This window comes from Manacus vitellinus, unplaced genomic scaffold, assembly GCF_001715985.3.
Source record: "Manacus vitellinus isolate BGI_N305 unplaced genomic scaffold, ASM171598v3 scaffold_7_pilon, whole genome shotgun sequence".
Taxonomy (NCBI): Eukaryota; Metazoa; Chordata; class Aves; order Passeriformes; family Pipridae; genus Manacus; species Manacus vitellinus.
The window spans coordinates 29,075,372-29,083,082 of record NW_021940813.1 but is presented as its reverse complement, the minus strand read 5'-3'; positions in this window follow the sequence as shown (position 1 = coordinate 29,083,082).

The following is a 7,711-nucleotide window of genomic DNA, read 5'->3' as shown; positions in this document are numbered from 1 at the left end:
GAGTATTCTTGCCAGGATTTTGCCAGCAATGGAGAGCAGAGTAATACCACGGTAATTTGAGCAATCTGATTTAATTCCTTTCTTCTTATACAAAGTGATGATGACTGCATCACGAAGGTCTGATGGGAGTTCACCTAGTTCCCAACAGCGCATCACAAACTCATGAAATTTGGCATGGAGTGCTCGGCCCCCGTGCTTCCAGACTTCACGTGGAATTCCATCAACCCCAGCTGCCTTGCCAATTTTCACCTGCTGTATGGCCTTGAGGGTTTCTCCTAAAGTGATGGCAGTATTCAATTCGTACTTCACCGGTTGTTGTGTGATGGACTGAATTGCTGAGTCTCGGACTACATGGCTAGTACTGAAGAGAGTCTGAAAGTGTTCAGACCATCGATTCAGAATGGAGGTTTTGTCTGTCAGAAGCGTTTGACCATCAGCGCTGAGTAGAGGGCTTTGGACTTGGTATGCTGTTTTCAAGGCCTCATAGAATCCTTTGTGATCACCCCTATCTGTGCATAATTGAGTTTTTTCAGCTAGATTGATCCACCACTTGTTCTGGATGTCACGGAGTTTCTGTTGGAGCTTGCTGCATGCAAGACGAAAGGCTGGTTTTTTTGTGTGACAGGATGGCAGTGCAAGGTGTGCTTGGTGGGCGGTTCTCTTCTTCCCCAACAATTTCTGGATCTCTTGATTGTTTTCATCAAACCAGTCCTTGTTCTTCTTGAAGGAGAACTCTAAGGATTCTTCAGAGGATTGCAGGATGCTGTTTTTAGTATGGTGCCAAATTGTTTCAGGAGAGGAATCTGTAGAATCTTTGGAATGGTTTTTGAGCCTAGTTTGAAGATTTGCCTGGAATGTTCTGAAATAGTCCAACAAAAAAAGTTCAGTAAAAGAATCTTTTTTCTAGTTAAAAAATGCAAAATGTATTCTACAATGTCACATGGATTTCAATTAAAAAAGCTCAAAAATATAGACTTTAGCTTCAAATTTTCAATATGCCTATTTTATATGAACCTCAATACACATAAAAATATTCAAAATACCAGAGATAAATTATTTCACTTTACATCGAATACATACTTCAATGTATTTATTTTAGGTTGGTTTATTAAAAAATTAATGAAATAACTGAATGGGATAATGTTCATCTGGATGAATTAGAAACCTTTGTTGAAAATTATTCATATAGCTCTATCAAAATCATATAATTTCATTGTGCTTTTCACAAAAGCAGTTACTATTTTTTTCTTTTTTCATTTCTTGGCAACAGAGTCATGGACCTATAATTAAAAACCCACTTATACAATTTCCAAAGGATTATTACAATCTTGTCATGTCAGAGGTTGAACAAGTCACTTTATAGATTATTTTTTCCCATCCCTAAATTCTACAATGACGATCTGAAAACCTTTAGGGCCCTAAACTATGCTTTGTTTTTGCGATGAACACAGGGTATGCAAATGATACTCTCTTTTTCTCTCTTTTTAGGAATGCAGTTGAAGAAAACAAAAAACTATATGCGATTTATGACACAAGGTGAGTTACTAAAAGTACTTTAAAAATGTGATTATTATTTATAATTGTGTTAATACTCTAAAATTTTAAAAATTATTATCTTTTTTTCCCCGAGTCACAAAGTAATCTCTAAATTAAGGCAAAATGAAGAGTATTTTAAACCATCATACACAATTCCGTATCTAGCCAATAATGATTCTCCTTTATATATAGTGATTTCCCGTCTGTGTACAGTGCATGTGAAAACATACTTAAAAAACAGCTTAATTTACATGTTATTTCACAGAAGGAATATAGCTCACAATCCTGATCTGTGTATTATGAGTTTAACTGTGGCTGCTTCTGATGCCAGTGTTTGGGGAGTGAGAACGAAGGGCTAGCTGGCGCAGCTTTGGTAAAAGAGGATGCATTTCGAAAGACCAGCAGAGTGCTATGTCTTGGCAGTGGATGGCTGTGGGTGCAGCCTCTATATAAACACACCTCTGCACTCTGAAGCCTTTCCTTTCCCCTCATCCTTCATGGACCGTTTCCTGTTAAGGGCACTCCTTAGCATAAGCAAAAAACCTACTCAAAGGATAAGAGCAAGACATGCATCAGATTTTCATTTTATTCTACCCATAGCTTTTTCTTTTTTACACTGGATTTTCACTTCCAGAATTCTGCCTAATCTTAGAAAATCAGATAATTTCACTTCACTTCCTTCTCATTGCTTGTCCTAACTGGAAGTGTTTACACTCCTCCCCCTCCCCAGCAGCCCCCCTGGAGTTTATTCTTTGTCTTTCTACTTTTCTATTATTAAAATTCAAAGAGATATTTGGGTGAAAATGCCAGGAACCAACATCTTGGTGTTTTAGCTAGTCCTAACACAGATGCATCATTTAGGATCCTGACTTGATCTTCCTTTAAATATACATAATATTAAATTTAAGCAATTCAAACAACCCCTGCTTGTCTTCTTTACTTTGTATAATCTCCTGCAAAATGAGGCTTGGATCTTGACTTGGAATTCTGGCTGCTTTAGTAAAAAATTGCATAAACAATAATTATCACAAATAAGACTCATAAAGATATTGATAAATATGAAAACACAAATATATGGGTTATATTCTTCTGTTTTTAACTAGCCTTAAAGAAAAAAGGTGACTGCTGCATATTGTTTTGTTAAGAATAGTGTGCTCTTGCCAAAGGGATTTAGATAAAACCACTCAAGTAGAAACTCTTAACAAGGAAGTCCTATGTAAAAAAGCTCTTCCTCCACTGCAGTTACAGTCAAAAAAATAAATTTTAACTCAGTTACTTCTCTGTTTTTCTAAACAGACTCTGTTTCCATCAGGATAGAGACTTAAAGAATAGTACTTCTAATGCACCACGGGCTTCTCTAATGTATTTGTTATTTCAGTGCATGATCATTAATCTTTAGGATGAAAAAATGTGAGTTATAAAGAACCTTGATTATGTCTTCTTCTGCCAAAGTGTCAATGGATTTTTATTTTGATGTGTCTGACTCATTATATGCATAATCCAGAGGTTTTGCCACATAAGGAATGGAATGTTGCAGGAATACTCTTTTAAATTCATTCAGATAATGCAAATTTTTGTTCTATTTTCTTGAATATGAAGAAAAATACCCATCTAAAAATTAAACAGCAGTTCAAAACAATTTGGGTCAGGCCTCTTATTAAAGGTAAAGTTTTCCCCATTACTTATATGGATGAATAACTTATTCTTTATGTGGCCCACTGAAACATTCAGATCTCCACTACATCAGAACTGTTGACATAACACCATTAATATTTCTGTATAATTAAATGTAAGCCAGCAAATTATGCAATCAAACCAAATGGATTCAGGCAATGCTGCTTGCAATCTGCCTGACAGAAATGAGGACAATGAGTATAAACTCATTGTCAGTTATAAGCTCAGCATAAACTGTTGAGTATTACTCAACATCAGCAAATATTACATATGGTTTCTGATAAATACATATAGTAAATAAACATGATCTTGTCTTCCTCACATAGTATGTCCAACAACCACTGCTCGTTGTCTGAACAGGCAAAACAGTGTATGAACAGGCAAAGTGCAGAGCATTCCCTACGCCTTAATGCTCCCCAGCATCCTCCTGTCACTCTAAAACTCTGCTTCTGCTGAGATACTGTAGGACAGAAAGTAGGAAAGTTGAGTTTTCTGAGGGAAATGCTAAGGTTCTGACAAAAATGATCCTCAACTTTTGATTTCATAAAGGGAAAAAAAATCAGACTTGGGGAAAAAAAAACAGTTGAAAATTTTCTTGTGGATTTTTTTCCCAAACAGTTTTATTAATTACACCTTCTCAGCAGGTTAAACCAGCAGGCTATTAAAATTGCTGCAAGCCAGAGTAGGTAAGCAGCAGCATGGGTCTCAGCCTAGTAAGATTAATGTCCTGTGCTCCTCAGAAGACAACACTTCAGCTATAGCAGCAATTCTTCCCATTTTTTTTTAGTTTCAGTCTCTCTCTCTTTTGTATCTCTGAACTGTTTGCGATTGCAGTTTGCTTCAGGATAAGACTGGATCTTTGTCAAAATCAGTTAAATGACAGACAAATCAGAGAGGAAAATGAAAAAGAAAACGTTTGATAAGTGATTCTGACCTCAGCTTGTAAGTGGATTTGAGTTCATTTTGTCAGGTAAACCCTCAGTACCACTTTCCAGCACAAGAGCTCAGTGATGCATTGTATGGTGTGATCAAATACTTCTTCCCTGATTCTGAAGCCAGTCTTTCTCCTACAGTCTGGTGAATGATAGTGGTAATACTGCAAATGCATCAGTTGTGAGCAGACCTCTCCTCTTCTCTAGCCTTCCTGTCATTGCCTCCTCTTCTGTATCTCCATTAGACGAATGGAGAATGAGAATTATGAAGAAAAATGGAATTTGTTCCAAAATTTTGAGTGGCTTCTCATTCCAATCCCAACGCCTTCAACAAGTTCTGTCCTTTGACAAAGGCTGAGTGTGCTCTGTTCCAGTCCCTTCTGAAATGAGATGATGGATGCACCTACATAGCATTTTAGTGCAGACCAGGACTGTGCTTGCAAAGTAAATTATTTGATTATTCCCACTTACTGCACTTTGGTTCACATCTCAGAGCAGACTCAGAGTACATAAACATGATTCCTTTCATATGAAACTAACTTGAAAAATGTCCCTCAGCAGCACACTGAACATGCTCCAACTGCTAATGAGCATCCAGTCTAGTGGACTAGGTTAGTACATTTCTTAATGGGATAAAAAAACCCAAACAACAAATGTATATGACATGGATATTAGGTCCTCAGCAACAGCAGTTTTGCTCTACACATCAGCCTCTGTGCTTGCTAACCCAGACATAGTTGATGAATCCATGGTAATCCAGCTTACCCCAAGGACTTCTTTCACTTGTAGGCTTGGCAGTTGTATTCTTCCACATGTATTTGCATTAGCTCAAGGACACTCCTTTTGCTCCTTCACACATAATGCTTGCCTTTGCAGTTTAGATTTATCCATTTTTGAAGTGGCCTTTACAACATTGGCAATGCTAAGAAAGAAAAAACATATGCTGTGCTTACCTTATTGAACAAAATTTCGTCAGGAGCATAGATCTTAACTGTCCAATGGCCCAGAGGCTGGAACATTCACCAAAGTAGTAGAAAAGGTGGTGAATTTTAGTCCCTGAACTACAACGTTCAAAGTCTCATATTTTACAGGGATAATTTTACTGGGACGGAAAGAAAAAAGAGTAAGAGTGAGAGCGAGCAATGATGAAGGCACCTAAGAGGAGAGAATTGGGTTCTGTTCCTTACACCACTGATTTTGTCACACTTCACTTAACTCTTTATCCTCTTGATCTTACAGGGCAACCATTTCCTTTTACTTGTGAAAATTTAAAAATAATCCAGGTTGGAGCTGATGGGACAAGGAAGTATTTAGTGGCTTATGGAGCATTTATCCAGTAATTAATTCATGAATCACTGGATTATTTATGAAATGACAGTACTTCCCAGGTAACAGTCAAATCACTACACCACAGAGTTATGTTAACTTCTTCCCTCTCCCCTACTTAACTGTTTGCTGAAAAGTGGAACATTCCAAATAACAAAGGTTTACCCTGAGGTCCTGCAGTCTGGACTGATCTCAGGAGATACATCCTTGGGATTTTCTTGGATGAAGAATCTACAGATTGTGCCTGGATGCTCTGTTTTGCTTTAGTGAATAAAAGTGCCCAGACTCCTTCCTGTCATGCCTTGAAATAACCTGCTTGCTTTTTGAAAGGAGATGTTTGAGAGCCTAATTGCAGAAGCAAAGTCAGGTTGGTGAATTCTGGGGCAAGACAAGGAGTCTATTTCTGTGCCCCCTTTTTCCTTATTGGCCACATTAAATAGTTCCCCAAAAGTCTCGGCCTCCATTATTTCCTTGAATACTCTGCACTGTACAGGCCTTTGCTGGGTCTTACCTCCAGACCACTGCCACAGCAGCTTTGTTCTGAGTTTTTCCTGCAGACAAAACCCACAGAGCTGCTTTCACTGCAAATGCCACAATGAGATGATTTTGACCTTTTGTGAAATTTATTGTTTATAATTTTTAACGTCCTTTGGTTACTACTAAGCCTAATTGAATCCAGAGTCCCAAGGAACAAATGCTCCATAAGCCACTAAATACTTCCTTGTCCCATCAGCTCCAACCTGGATTATTTTTAAATTTTCACAAGTAAAAGGAAATGGTTGCCCTGTAAGATCAAGAGGATAAAGAGTTAAGTGAAGTGTGACAAAATATGACAGACTCTAAAACACTCTTGATTCATTCCTACTTCAGATGTGTTTCCAAAGGATCAGAATAGCACATTAATCAGAAATAGTGTCCTCTAACTTTTTTATTTCTGTTACGGAACTGACAATCTATTTTAAAAAAGCTATTAGTGCTTAAATGCACTTTTAAACCACATTAAATTTATCATAAGAAATATTTTATTTGGTGTTAATACTTTCTTTCAGAATTTAGGAGAAAACTGAATTAGTATCCTTCCCTAGATTCACTTTCTCTGAAGTCTTTGAACGAACTGGTCTTCAATAATGCCCATTAAAAAAACATCAGGCCCCAGGGCCTGAAAATTAATAATAATTATTATTATTGTTCTTCTTATTGTTATTACTATTATTATTCACATTTATTATCATATTTATTCTATTTATTATTATATTTGTTTATTGACTTTTCATTTTTGAGCCCTTGAGTCATGTATGCTTCATGCCACAATTCTCAGGCTTTCATTGTAAGCCTAATAAAGTTTTAAAATGAATGCTAAGATTTTCACTTACTTTATAATCATAGTAATTATGGCACTAATAAAAAAATCCAAATATTAACATGAAACCACATGATTTGGCAATGCTCAGTTTCTCTACATTGTCCCACATTGCCTATATAGTTTAATACTGTTTTTAAACCTGAACCTGCTCCTTCTTTTATTTGGAGCTTTATTATTAACTGCAACAGCAACAAGGTCAGGATATACACCATGGATTGCACTTGTCTTTCTTTTCAAGAATTTGTTGAGAAGACATGAAAAGCCATCCATGCTTTCTCACCTGTACATAACACCACAGCATTCCTCAAGCATCCATCCTTTTGTAGCAGCTTTTCTAAAGGAAGAGGATATGTAGAAGGAAAAGCAGAATGCAAAAGGAAGACATAGCTCTTCTCCCTAGTGAAATGCTGTGCTTTGTCATGGACCAGTGGCCACTAATTGCAGTGTAACCAGAATCAAGAGCTGGCCAAGGGTGTGTTTATATGTTCACAGAGCATGGTGAAACGCTCTGGAACTGAGGAACTGCCGCTGGAACCAAAGGCAACATAGCTAAGTTAGCATTCTTCTGTTTCCATGCCAATCGGTCCTGCTGAAAGCACTAATTAACCTGGAAGGAGGTTAAAAATAATAACAACTGTGCTGTCTTCATCCCAACCAATGTTTTACACAAAGTTAAGAGTACCACAGGTGACAGCTCTCGCTGTACATCCCTTTGGTACCAGTGTCGTTTCCCTTCATTACTGTCCCGTGTGACAAGCGCAGTTATACACGTGTTTAAGCCAGTGGAGGTTTTTGCCTGGCAAAACACGTCCATCTCAGTCTGTATCGTTGGCATCCTCGCAGGCACGGCTCTAGGGAGCCCCAGGCCCGGCACCTGTAC